General features: G+C 42.8%; 1 protein-coding gene and 1 pseudogene across 3 annotated transcripts in view; both read left to right on the top strand.

The window, feature by feature from the left end:
• ST18 (suppression of tumorigenicity 18, zinc finger) overlaps positions 1-14,262 on the top strand; it is a 267,179-nt gene that overhangs the window by 102,300 nt on the left and 150,617 nt on the right. The window lies entirely within an intron of this gene.
• LOC104987862 lies at positions 9,911-11,809 on the top strand (annotated as a pseudogene).

The raw sequence follows: 14,262 nt of genomic DNA, 5'->3' as shown, positions 1-14,262 counted from the left end.
ATGGGTTCAATCACCATCTGCAGTGATTTTGGAGCCCAAAAAAATAAAATCTGACACTGTTTCCCCATCTATTTCCCATGAAGTGATGGGATCAGATGCCATGATCTTCGTTTTCTGAATGTTGAGCTTTAAGCCAACTTTTTCACTCTCCTCTTTCACTTTCATCAAGAGGCTTTTGAGTTCCTCTTCACTTTCTGCCATAAGGGTGGTGTCATCTACATATCTGAAGTTATTGATATTTCTCCTGGCAATCTTGATTCCAGCTTGTGCTTCTTCCAGCCCAGCGTTTCTCATGATGTACTCTGCATATAAGTTAAATTAGCAGGGTGACAATATACAGCCTTGACGTACTCCTTTTCCTATTTGGAACCAGTCTGTTGTTCCATGTCCAGTTCTAACTGTTGCTTCCTGACCTGCGTATAGGTTTCTCAAGAGGCAGGTCAGGTGGTCTGGTATTCCCATCTCTTGAAGAATTTTCCACAGTTTATTGTGATCCACACAGTCAAAGGCTTTGGCATAGTCAATAAAGCAGAAATAGATGTTTTTCTGGAACTCTCTAGCTTTTTCGATGATCCAGTGGATGTTGGCAATTTGATCTCTGGTTCCTCTGCCTTTTCTAAAACCAGCTTGAACATCTGGAAGTTCATGGTTCATGTATTGCTGAAGCCTGGCTTGGAGAATTTTGAGCTTTACTTTACTAACGTGTGAGATGAGTGCAATTGTGCAGTAGTTTGAGTATTCTTTGGCATTGCCTTTCTTTGGGATTGGAATGAAAACTGACCTTTTCCAGTCCTGTGGTCACTGCTGAGCTTTCCAAATTTTCTGGCATATTGAGTGCAGCACTTTAACAGCATCATTTTTCAGGATTTGAAATAGCTCAACTGGAATTCCATCACCTCCACTAGCTTTGTTCGTAGTGATGCTTGATACATAGTGGTATATACATGTCATTCCCAATCTCCCAATTTATGCCTTCCTTCGCCCCTTGGTGTCCATATGTTAAAATTTCTGTTCTAATTTATGATTCAAAAGAGTGAAATAAAATAGAAATTATTGGATTTGAGGTAACTGCCTTGTAAAACATTAGCACATAAGGCCAGTTTGAAGAAAAGGAGATTTATCTCCATGACAAGGTTAAACACTTCTTCCATCATCAGCCAGCTACTCAGGCATTCTACTTCATCCTGATAACATGCCAGTAATGGGCGTCTTTCTAGAAATAATATGTTTAATCAACATTTTCAAGTTCACTTTCAAAGGGAACTATAAAGTTTAACATCTCCTCTGTATTTGTGTTTACGTTGCTTTTTTAATGTGTGCTACATGTTTCTATTTTTTCTCTCTCTTGTATCTCTCTCTCTTTGGCCATTTTACCTGAGGTTTATTTTGAGGCTCGGCACATTTATCTGTAAAGGACCAGGGAGTGAATATATAGGCTGAGTGAGCCATTCGGTCTCAATCACAGCTCTTCAGCTTTGCACTTGTAGCAGCGAAGTAGCCAGAGACATAAATAAATGAATGTGACTCAGTTCCAATGGAACTTTATTATGGCCACTGAAATTTGAATTTCATTTAATTTTCATGTGTCACAAAATATTATTCTTCATTTTCCCATAACTATTTAAAAATCTAAAAACCATTTGAACTCGAGTATCATACAAAAACAGGTGGCAGGCAGGATCTGGCCTGCAGGCCATGGTTTTCCAACCTCTCGTCAATTTTACAGATTTGGTCAAAGATGAAACAAACAAAAAAACACTTAACTTTGTTTATTATATCGATAGCTAATTTTTTGTTCTTTAAATTACTTAACATTTTAAGAATTTAGTCATCCCTTCCATCTACTGTTTTAGTATTTATTTTTACTATCTTCTTGAGTTTAATGTTTAGGTTTCCTTTTACTATTTTTCATGAATGTTTAAGTATACAGCAGTCTGTATAATACTATAACAACCGTATCCTCATTACCATTCTTAATAAGGAAGAGATTACAAAGAGAGAAAAGCACTTCTATGCTTGGCAGCCTGGTGGACAAGCTAACTTTCATACCCTTCCAATGGAGACCATTAAAAAAAAAAAGCTGGATTAATTGTTTTGAAATATATCGCCGAGCTGGATAGACAGAAGGAGTCAGCAGAAGGCTGAAAACAATTTAAAATCAGGGACCTCACAGGCCAGATTAAATAGTGTCACAGTAGCTTTGGCTCTCAGAGGGTTAGCTGCCAGCTCTTCGAGACCCAGAACTTGTGCTGTGGTTCCTAAGGGAACATGGGACAGGAGGCAGGCTCCCACCGTGTCTGGAACAAAGAGCTGGGGGCCTTGGGGTTCCCCCCACCTTGGGAAGGGTGGAAACGGGATTAAAGCTGCATGACTTGGGCTGGGCTCACGACCATTTGTAACCCTGAGGAGCTGTCACTCTGCTTGTCGCCTGAATTCACACCATGGGGTTGAAAAGCTGACTTTGAGAATTTCCTGTAAAGTGGTCTCAGGTTGATAATGTCTGCAGGTAATGGAAGTGATGCTACTTCAGGTAGATCTGAAAAGAAAAATATCTGCAAGACACATGAACTCACCATTTAAAAGCCTCCAAAGGAAAGAACAGAAATAAAGCAAAACTCAGCCTGAACAGAATTGGGAAGTATACTGATCAGATTTAGAATATAAACTAAGTAGGTTTAATATGTTTTAATAGAGAAAAGAGAGGCTCGAAAATATAAGAATGAAGCATGGTATTGAAAACTGACATCGAAAATTTGAAAAAGAACAAAATGGAACAACTGAAAATGAAAAACATGGTAAACAATTTCAGCACTACTGGTAAAGAGCAAAATAGACAAAACCAAAAACATAATTGAATCCATGAATAGAAGACAGACTAAAAGCATCACCCAAAATGCAGCCGAAGGAGAAACAAAAAAATGGGGGAAAAAACCAGGGTTGCTGGGACACAAAATGAGAAGTTATTATATATATTTGCATATGATATATACATATATACTGATATATATATATATATGTATCTTATGGACTCTATGGGAGAGGGAGAGGGTGGGAAGATTTGGGAGAATGGCATTGAAACATGTAAAATATCATGTATGAAACGAGTCGCCAGTCCAGGTTTGATGCACGATACTGGATGCTTGGGGCTAGTGCACTGGGACGACCCAGAGGGATGGTATGGGGAGGGAGGAGGGAGGAGGGTTCAGGATGGGGAACACATGTATACCTGTGGCGGATTCATTTTGATATTTGGCAAAACTAATACAATTATGTAAAGTTTAAAAATAAAATAAAATAAAAAAAATAATTGTAGTAAACGAAAACTTAATTGTGCCATTTATCTTGTGCTTTTTGAACAAGTGCTAACAGCTTAATTTAATCCTTGCAACGATGTAGGAAGAGAGTACTGTTATCAGTGTCCTAGTTTAGAGATGCAGAGGGGGCTGAGGAGCCTTAAGTATTATGATGATGGAGCTCAGAACTGGTGACCCTGGTTTGCACCCAAGCTGGCCAACTCCACACCCGCAAGCCTGCAGCCTGGGTGCTATATATGTGCTGGCAGTACTGTGTTCATGCAGGTGTGGGGGGCATGCATAGAGTGGAGGGGACACTCCTCATTGTACACAGATTCCTATAGGAATTTAAGGTCTCATCGTGGCTATCAGTTCTGTTCTATTGATCTCTCTGACTCATGCATTATTATCTCATTATTAAAATTTTAGTAATTCTCAAAAAATCATATTAAATGCCATTCTACATTAGCTTTTAGCTTTCCTCAATGACTTGCAGCTTCATCTTTCTTTGAACTTCATTTAATACTGATCTTTTCTTTTGGAATTCATTCTAGGAAAAAGTTTAACATTCATTCTGTTTTATTGATTACTTCTTTGCACACTTGTCTTAGATCTTGTACTAGACAGCAATGTTTTAAGACAAGGGATATATTTTTAATAACTTTTTTTTTTTGGCTGTACCAGGTCTTAGTTGCAGCATGTGGGATCTAGTCCCCTGACCAGGAATTGAACCTGAGCCCTCTGCATTGGGAGTATGGAGTCTTAGCCATTGGACCACCAAAGAAGTCCTAAGACAAGGATATTTACCTGTAGCACCTACACTGTGATTTCTAGTGGTCATTCAATAAAAGTGTGATTTAATTCTTTTCAAATGGATCACATGGGTTGAGTTTAGTTTATGTAACACCTATACATAGTAACACTGTAACAGCTCCTGCTACATGCCAGGCTTTGTTCTAATGCACAGGACATCTGGGTTAGGCAGGAGCGATTACTACCCCATTTTACAGGTGGGGAAGCTGAGGCCAGGAGAGGTCACACAGCCTGGCAGGGTAGGAACACAGGCCAGCTGAGAGCCGGCTGGCCCTGCCACACATTTGGTGTTTACTATGCTACTCGGTCCCCAATGACTGGAGTGTTAGATGGTGAGAGATGGGTGGTATTTGAAGTTCCCGCAGAGGCCTGTGGTCTCCACCCACTGGATGGGTGGTAGAATCCAGGTAGGCTGCAAGGAGGCATGGATTTGGTCTCCACAGAAGAAACAACTTGCTTCATGTGGGAAAAGCAGAAACAAGCTGTTTGTGGAGATTCTGTTGAGAAATTACATAGTTTTGGGAGGGGGGGTGAATATGCTACAAACCAGTCATTGCTATTTTGAAACTGAGTTTAGATTAAGCATTCTTTATCAAATCTAAGCAATTAAAAATTCCACTTAGCATTGCAGTACATACATATTTTTTTCTGTCTGTACAGACAATGTTACAACAAAAATGGTGCCAAGCAGCAGAAGGATTTGCATATTAGGTCTGGCTTGCGTTTTCCAGGTAGGAGTTGTGTTAAGTTGGGGAGATTGGTTATGTTGTCCCCAGTTTATTCCAACAAGGCATCAGAGTAGATGATCTGACTGCCACATGTGTGGTCGTGCAGCTGCTCCCTGTTCTGTTTGACTCCAGCTCCCTGAACTCTGTGAATTCAGTTGCACGCAGGACATCCTGGGAGGAAGGCAGGCATCACAATGATAGGGGGTCGGGCTGACATCCGGGGAGGAGGCAGGATGGATGGGGGTGCAAGTCCAGCTTCTTCAAGCTGTTTTCTGTTTGCTGTGTTAATATGCTGCTGGAGCTTGTCGACTTTCATTCAAAAGAAAAGTAAAAAAGCTTTTTGCCTTGTGCCCCAAAATGATCCCCCAAGCCCTTCTACTTTTTAGGATTTGACCTTAATAAAAAGGTTCCATAACCATTCCGTTTGAAAAGGGGCGGGGGAGTCAGATGTCAGAGAGCAAGAAAATGAAATTTTGCATCAGGCGGAATTTCCTCACCAATATTTCAGAAGGATTCATAATTCTGTGGCTGTGTACAAATGATCCATTTTGTTAATCTGAATTTCTAGGGTCATTAAAATTTTTTTCCCTCTGCTCTGGAGTAGTTTATTACTTTGAGAGAGAGGGGGAAAAAGCCAGTTTAAAACCAGGTAAGGGAAGAAAGCTGACAAAAGCATAAATTAGAGGAAGAACTTAATTTAAAAAGTGTCAAAAAGGATAGATAGTCTTAGTTCAATAATAAAGCCTGGTCCGAGAGCCTTCTATCTTTAAATAAAGTGCTCCAGCACTCTATTACCTGTGTACAGCCCATCTTTGATTTCCAATCTAAGTCTATTTTTGCTTCTCATGATTAGCATACAAATGTGAAAAAAAGAAAAAAGTGGTTACATGCGTGACGATTAGGACATGCCTTTGACTTGAATGTCAGTGTTCTGTCAGCCTAGAGGTGAGGAAATGAATGGCCATTTGCGGGCTCCTTCGAGGTGCATCTTGTCTGAAAATGACTCCAATCCATCTCCTTTTATTTGCATGCTGAGTTCATCACACAGATCGCAAGTCTATAAGCATATATTTGTTTTAAAAGAAACAAAGGGCAACAGCATGCAGCAACTTGTTAATCTGTGGGAGGGGGCCTTTCCCTTCCTTCTGCACAGGAGCTTTGAGTCCAGGATGGAGTCCACACGTGGGGGCCCTGCCCTGTCAAGAACCACATGCCAGGTACAGGGATGGGAGGGCTGAGTCCTGACACAGATGTGAAGTTGGGCACCAACCCAGTGCATGGGAGGATGGAGGCCAGGGATGCCTTCCCCTAGTTTTACCTCTGAGAATGGTGTTGGGAGGCATCACCTGTCCTTGGGTTTGATGAAGATGGCACCTAATTTACTCTTTTTTTTTTTAAATTGTTATTGTATTATGCTGTGTTAATTTCAGGTGTTCAGCAAAGTGAATCAATTATATATATGCATGTATCCATACTTTTTCAGATTCTTTTCCTATTTAGGTTATTACAGAGTATTGAGTAGAGTTCCCTGTGCTCTATAGTAAATCCTTGTTGGTTATCTATCTTATATATAGTAATGTGTAACTGTTAATCCCAGTCTCCTAATTTATCACTTCCCTCCACCTTTCCCCTTTGGTAACCATAAATTTGATTTTGAGATCTGTGAGTCTGTCTCTGTCTTGTAAAGAAGTTCATTTCTCTCATTTTTGAATTGGCTTCCACATATAAGTGGTATCATATGGTGTTTGTCTTCCTCTGTCTGACTTACTTCATTTAGTGTGATCATCTGTAGGCCCATACATGGTGCTGCAGATGGTATTACTTTGTTCTTTTTTATAGCTGAGTACTATTCCTGTGTGTGTGTGTCTGTGGTACATCTTTATCCATTCCTCTGTTGATGGATGCTGAGGTTGCTTCCATGTCCTGGCTATTGTAAATAGTACTGCTATGAATATAGGGGGGCATGCTTCTTTTCAAATTATGATTTTCTCCAGATAAATGTGTAGGAGTGGGATTGCTGGATCATGCGGCAGTTCTATATTTAGTTTTCTTTCTTTGTAGGAGCAGGGAGTGGGCCCACAATAGCTAAGACTTCAAATTCCCTAATAATATGTTCAGAGAGTCCCCTGCCAGACTCCTGCCTACCAGCTTCCTCGAGTCCCCACCGGAATCCTCTCTGAAGAGAGTGTCTCCGGGTGGAGGGAGTCTGCTGGCCTCCTGGCACCTGGATGGGCTTTGGTCCTCTCGTGTGGGGCTGGCAGCAGTGAGGGAGGTCACTGCTGTGCCAGTGGCTGCTGACGGATGGCCCCATTTACATCAAAGGCAGTTAGTATGCATGAAACCACTCAAGCATCGTTTGTTTCAGGGAGTCCAACCGGTCCATTTTTCAGTTCCTTTCTGGTTCAGGGTCAGAAGCAAATGAAGGATCTCAGATTGGCTTCATTTGGGGTAAGTGATGCTTCCTTCTTCATTTATAGCAAATTTGTTTAAAGTTATCACACTTTTACCATGTGGAAATGTCCTTCTTTAAAAGCCAGGGAAGCTGTAGCAGGGCTGGAGCCCCTGGTGATGTCGCAGGCAAGTTCATGTGGATGGTCACAGTCACACACACCTGTGTGCAGTGAGGAGGCAGCCGTGGGCAAACGTGCAGAGACACCAGGCTCTGGACCACTGGCCAGACCCAGGTCAGCTTGCAATGCTACTTAAATCCGATCTTAAAGGAGACAGCCCCTTTTCACTTTGAGAAAAAGCTTCAGATTCCACTCCAGGACAGGAAATGATTGATATGATTTTGGAGTTCCACTCAAAAGATTGCTAACATTTGTGTGGTGCATTATAGTTTAAAAACAATCTCTTACTTGTTAATAATGAGGAAGATGTTATTGCCACTTAGTAAGGAAACTGAGTCTCTAATTAGTTTAATCAAATTTCATAGACAAAATAAAATAAAGTCATGTCATCAAAAAAAAAAGGAAAAGTTCTTTTTCCATGTAAAGAATTCATCAAAAATCATAGTCTCAAGAAATGAGAACCAAAGTGCTGTGACAAATGCAGCCATGGCAGCTGACCCAATGTTTGGAAATTGGGGCCCAAAGCTCCTGTCTTTGTCTTTGAACATGGAGTAAAGGAAGTAGTGTTCCCACTGGGCAGGTACGACGCTGTACATGCTTGGTAAGTTACTGGCCACAAGTGGTGTGCGTCCTGTGTGTGTATCATGTTGCCCTGGCTTGACGTTTTTGCCTTGAGGTGATCTACATGGCCAGCTCCGGTCCATGCTCTGGTCCAAGCCTCTATGTTACCCAAGAGCCTGCAGAACCAAGTTAAGCCTGCCTTCTGACTCTGCCCTTACACTGAGATGAAGAACTGAAAATCTTCATCTATGATGTTGCAAGGATTGAGGCTTCTGCTACTTCACACATGTAGCAAAACCACATTTCCTGGGGTCTGTATGGATGCAGAAATCCTCACACACACAAGTCAAGCTCAAGAGGCAACTCATGGATTTCTTCTGATCTTCTACCTTCCACAGACATCATCTGGGCTGTTGTAGGATGATATTTAATTTGATGAGTTCTGTGTACCTGCTTTTCCTAGGAAAGGGGCCAGAATAACTTCATTATACACAGATCCCATATCAGAGATTTTCCTCCTTTATTTGAAGAGAAGAGACAGAGTTGATTGACAACTTAATTTCTAAGTCTTAGTGTCTCAGAATTACAAAACCAAGGCTTTGTGCTGATCTGCCTGTGGAATGAGGTTTTGTCAATGAGCCCCATCATTTAAAAACACTCAGTTGTCAATCTGAATAAAAGTAAAAACGATTAAACTCAGTAGACACACACAGGAGTTAAATGCCTTCCTCATATTCCCAGAGATGGCTGCAAGGGTATGCAGACAAGAGGGGTCCCCACAGGACACCCTGTTGGAGTTTATTCATTTTATGTTAATAGCATGTTAGGGTCCAGAGTGAGAAGGGTCTGTGAGATAGACACACACCTGAGGCTGCTTAAGGCATTAGATGGGTGTCTTCTGTGGCCATCAAGTCTCCGAGCAGATACTTCAGGCTCAAGGAATATATTTAATCAGACGTTTCTTCCGTTGAGACACACACGTGATCACAGTGTCGCCGCTCTCTCTGCCTCGGTGCTCTCATCATCTGATGTGGAACCGTCTGGCTCCCGAACTCAGGCATCTTACCTCGGTGCATTTCTTTTTTTTTTTTGAGGATCCTGCTGTGATGTATGTCGGAGAGTGTTTTGCCTATGACCTCGGTGCATTTCTGCCTGTAAGTGAGGTGACACTACTTTATTAAAGCATATAAACACGTGGTTCTTCAGCCCAGTGCAAAAATAAATGTTTTTTTCCCCCACATTAATGCATGAAGGGCTGGAAGTGGCACGAGTGATTTCTAAATTTTGCAAGTAAAATTTCCTGAGAGACGTTAATAACATCTATTTTAGTGATTTTCAGCAAATAATAGTCAAGTTTCTGTACATATTCTGTATGAATATTGTGTGAAAGAGTGGGGAATATACCTATTAATGAAAATGAAAGGTGAGATAGGAGATGCTGTATATAACAAGGGCTATTAGTAAACCCAGACATGAAAACATATGGATATATTTTGAACAAAACGGAGCCATTGTGGCTCTTAAATGTGGCTAAATCCATCTGGGAGTATAGTTAAGGTAAAGTCTTCATCGCTGTGTTGTTATAATGATAAAGTAGAAGAGAAGCATTTAAGATCACTTTAGTTTTCAACTTAGAGAAGGCGATGGCACCCCACTCCAGTACTCTTGCCTGGAAAATCCCATGGATGGAGGAGCCTGGTAGGCTGTAGTCCATGGGGTTGCGAAGAGTCGGACACAACCGAGCGACTTCATTTTCCCTTTTCATGCATTGGAGAAGGAAATGGCAACCCACTCCAGTGTTCTTGCCTGGAGAATCTCAGGGACGAGGGTACCTGGTGGGCTGCCGTCTATGGGGCCGCACAGAGTTGGACACAACTGAAGCAACTTAGCAGCAGCAGCAGCAGCTTTCAACTTCACAATTTCACTGCACACCAAAGTGGGAATCTGGGAGGCAGGCATCTCTGCAATTAATGCACGCATTTAAAACTCCTGAACCTGCAGATGCCATTCACAGGAAACACCTCCAGGAGATACCTGACCAGAATAGCAACGTTACTGCCAGTTTCACATGGGGATGGGGTTCTAGCAAGACTTCTGAAATGCTTTCAGGCATGGGGGTCTCAGCCCTGGAGAAGGAGGAGGTGGACAGTGAGAACATCCCCCAGGAACTGCTTTCAAACCTGAGCCACCCACAGAGTTCCCCACGAAAATGGCTGAAAAGCAAAGTGAATTACAAGGACGTTGTGATTGTCTGCAGACCTAAGCTAAACTGAGAGAACTTTCCAGGTGTTTCTTGGGACTCCCTTCTAGATGAGCTGCTATTAGGAATCTTTTCCTGTCTGTGCCTCCCTGAACTCCTGAAAGTCTCCAGTGTTTGTAAGAGATGATATCATCTAGTGTTTGATGAGTTTCTCTGGCAAACTGTAGACCTTGTGGGCAGAAACCTCTACCCAGATCGTGGTTGGTTGGCTGCTGTCCCAAGGGGTGGTCGCCTTCTGCTGTCCATGATCATTTATGGACCAACCATTAGTTGAACATTTCAGCCCTTTTCGTCTACAGCACCTGGACCTGTCAAACTCTGTGATCGATGTGTCTACCCTGCACAGCCTTCTGTCTCACTGCTCCAAGTTGCAGAATCTCAGCCTTGGAAGGCCTCCGGCTTTCAGATCCCATTGTCAATAATCTTGCTCAGAACACAGATTTACTGCAACTAAACCTTTCTGGGTGTTCTGGATTCTCTGAATCTGCCCTGAAGACTTTGCTGAACAGCTGTTCCAGATTGGATGAGCTGAACCTCTCTTGGTGCTATGACTTCACTGAAAAACACGTACAGGTGGCTGTTGCACACTGTGTCGGAGACCGTCACCCAGCTGAACCTCACCGGGTACTGAAAGAACCTGCAGAGATTTGATGTCTCTACCTTAGCTGGAAGATGTCCCAATCTTGCCCACCTAGACTTAAGCGATAGTGTCATGCTGAAAAATGACTGCTTTCCAGAATTTTACCAACTCAACTACCTCCAACACCTATCATTCAGTTGGTGCTGTGAATGGCACCCCACTCCAGTACTCTTGCCTGGAAAATCCCATGGATGGATGAGCCTGGTGGGCTGTAGTTCATGGGGTCGCTGAGAGTCGGACACGACTGAGCAACTTCACTTTCACTTTTCACTTTCCTGCATTGGAGAAGGAAATGGCAGCCCACTCCAGTGTTCTTGCCTGGAGAATCTCAGGGATGGGGGAGCCTGGTGGGCTGCCGTCTATGGGATCGCACAGAGTCGGACATGACTGAAGTGACTTAGCAGTAGCAGTATGACATAATACCTGAAACTTTACTTGAACTTGCAGAAATTCCCACATTAAAAACACTACAAGTCTTTGGAATCATGCCAGACAGTACCCTTCAACTGTTAAAGGAAGCCCTCCCTCATCTACAGATTAATTGCTCCCATTTCACCACCATCACCAGACCAACCATTGGCAACAAGAAGAACCAAGAGATATGGGGCATCAAATGCTGTCACTGGACTTGCCCAGTTATATATGAAGCCTCTGTTGCAAGATGGTGTCTCCTCTTTACTTTGGGCAGGGAAAGTAGGCAGGAAGCCCAGTTGTGGAGAGCTCAGCTATCTTTATTCTTGGCTTTCCATTGCCTTCCTTCTACAAGTATATTAGAGAACCACTGAAGAGAGAAAACTATGAAGTGTTGCTTTTTAGAAATGACTGTGAAAGCTTTTATCACTGCTATACCTTTAAGAGTCTAAGCTCTACGCTTTTTGAAATTTTAGGGAGAGTGAGCCTATAATTTCAAGGTACCTTATATAGCAAAATTTGAATCATGTCTTCCAAGTTGCCATTCTTCGTAAATCTATTTAGAATCAAGCTTAAAAATCACTACCAGCAAATCATTTTCGTGGCCTATATGGCAACTGAACTTTCTGCTATTTAATTTTTAAGCACTGCTTTATTATAAGACATAGGTTGCAAAAAATAATAAGCTATTTGTATTGTAAGCTAAAAAGAACGAGAATCATAGAGTAGATTTGCAGCAATCTCTTCTGAGGATAGCAAGAAAAATAGACATTTCAACTGTGCCTTTAGATTTGCAGTCAGGTTGATGGAAACAAATAGCCCCAGGTCATTCACCTTAATACCTAAATAAAGAAACAAACACTCTGCCAACCAGAGGTATAGAATTGGTATAGAATTTAAAGACTCAAAAGACAGTTTTCTATAACAGGTTAACCTGGGGTATCCTCTAATGCACATTAATGAAGTCTCCTTTATGTACAGTTGGGAAGGTCCCCTGCAGGAGGAAATGGCAACCCACTCCAGTATTTTTGCCTAGAGAATCCCATGGACAGAGGAGCCTGGTGGGCTACAGTCCATGGGGTTGCAAAAAGCCAGATACAACTGAGACTAATACTACTCTACTCACAATTTCCAACAATCTAAAACTTTCCTGATATGAGCTTAAGCTAAAGGTGGTGGTAGATCAATTCTGCTTTTCTAAAGCAAATAACAGCAACAACAACAATCATTAACAACAATAATTCAGGATCCCAGCACAGTCAGTGAGCTCATAAGAGGTTCCAGGTCTTACCAGCCACCGTGGGTGCAGAGCAAGGAGACAGCACGTGTGACCTGCCTGCCGGGAAGATGGCGTCTGCCAGAACATTGCATTTATTTGGCAGATGTTTGGTGTCACCTGCTAAGTGTTCAGGGCTTCCTTGGTGGCTCAGGGATAAAGAATCCACCTGCCAATGCAGGAGACATGGGTTTGATCCCTGGGTGGGGAAGATCCTCTGGAGGAGGAAATGGCAACCCACTCCAGTACCCTTACCTGGGAAATCCCATGGACAGAGGAGCCTGGCAGGCTACAGTCCGTCGGGTCGCAAAGAGTCAGACACGACTGAGAAACTAAATAACAGAAACTGGGTGCTCAGCACTGGGAAGGCACCTCTGATCTTTCAGAGCTTACACTGTGGGGGGAGGAGATGAGGTAGGCAGTGCAAAGATGGATGCTGTGTTGAAGGCAGCTGGCTGCTCAGATGGAAAGAGAAGACGGGTGGGTGGGGGGCACTCTCACATTGTGAAGGCTTCAGACCCTGCCTAGTACTCACAGGTTTCTATTTTTAAGTGTGTGCATTTTGAAATTGACTAAAACTAGCTTCACATGAAGGAGCGTTCAGTTATATATGATTCTTTACATTGTTGGGGTTAACAAAGAGACCCAGAGGTGGCATCATTTTGATTTGTACATGAACATACGAAGGGGAAAGCATACTTCTTGAGGGAAAGAGCTGGTGAGGACCCACGGGAAGAGCAGCAGAGATTGGACATTCCCCAGTTGGGGAGCCAGTCGTGCTGGGTGATGGCCCTGGGCTCCTCATCCCCCACTCTTGTGCCTTCAAAGTTGACCTTGTCCCTGCTCTCTCAGGTTGGAAGATTCATGTGTTTCTTGTCATCAGCAGCCACATTTACCAAGGGCCCGGGAACACATTGTGTTTGCCATACGATCCTCATTCTGATCTGTCAGGGCCAGAGACTGGTGTCTGACCTTGCCCTCTCACAGGAGAGGGTGGAGCCAGGTGAGAAGGATGGAAGGAAAAGACAAGGTGACTGTTGTGGAAATGTGGAGAGCATGCTAAATCACTTCAGTCCTGTCTGACTCTTTGCAAACCCATGGACTGTAGCCTGCCAGGCTCCTCTGTCCATGGGATTCTCCAGGCAAGAATACTGGAGTGGGTTGCCATGTGCAATGGAAGATTAAACTAGAAAGACGTGTTGGGTACACAGGATAAAGTTTTCTATCCTTATTACATTTAAGGAGTCATGTTTCTAGCCTTTAGTTCTGACAGAAAAGGGCTGCAAAGGGGGAGATGAACAAGGTCGCACCAGAATCCAGCCTTACAGTAACAATGGACACAAGGATAGATGCTCATCTTTCTCATGGAAACTAAGTCCTGAGCATCTTGGAATTGAAAAAGATCTTAGAGGCCGTCCCAGCCAGTTTTCTCATCACGGGAAGTTTCCTCAGACACATCGCCACAGACAGTCGTTCAGTTCCTGCCCACATGTCCAGCAATGAACCAGCTTGTTCCATTTTTCAATGTGTCTGACCGCTAGGAATGTCCTTCCTTATGACTGGTCACCATGTACTTCCTTTTTACCTATTATCTATTGCAATTCAAAAAACTAAGATCATGGCATCTGGTCCCGTCACTTCATGGCAAATAGATGGGGAAATGATGGAAACAGTGACAGACTTTATTTTCTTGGGCTCCAAAATCACTGG

The sequence above is a fragment of the Bison bison genome, unplaced genomic scaffold (genome assembly GCF_000754665.1).
Source record: "Bison bison bison isolate TAMUID 2011002044 unplaced genomic scaffold, Bison_UMD1.0 scf7180017864108, whole genome shotgun sequence".
NCBI lineage: Eukaryota > Metazoa > Chordata > Mammalia > Artiodactyla > Bovidae > Bison > Bison bison.
Note: the sequence above shows the minus strand (reverse complement) of the source record. Positions and strands in the feature narration are given on the sequence as shown.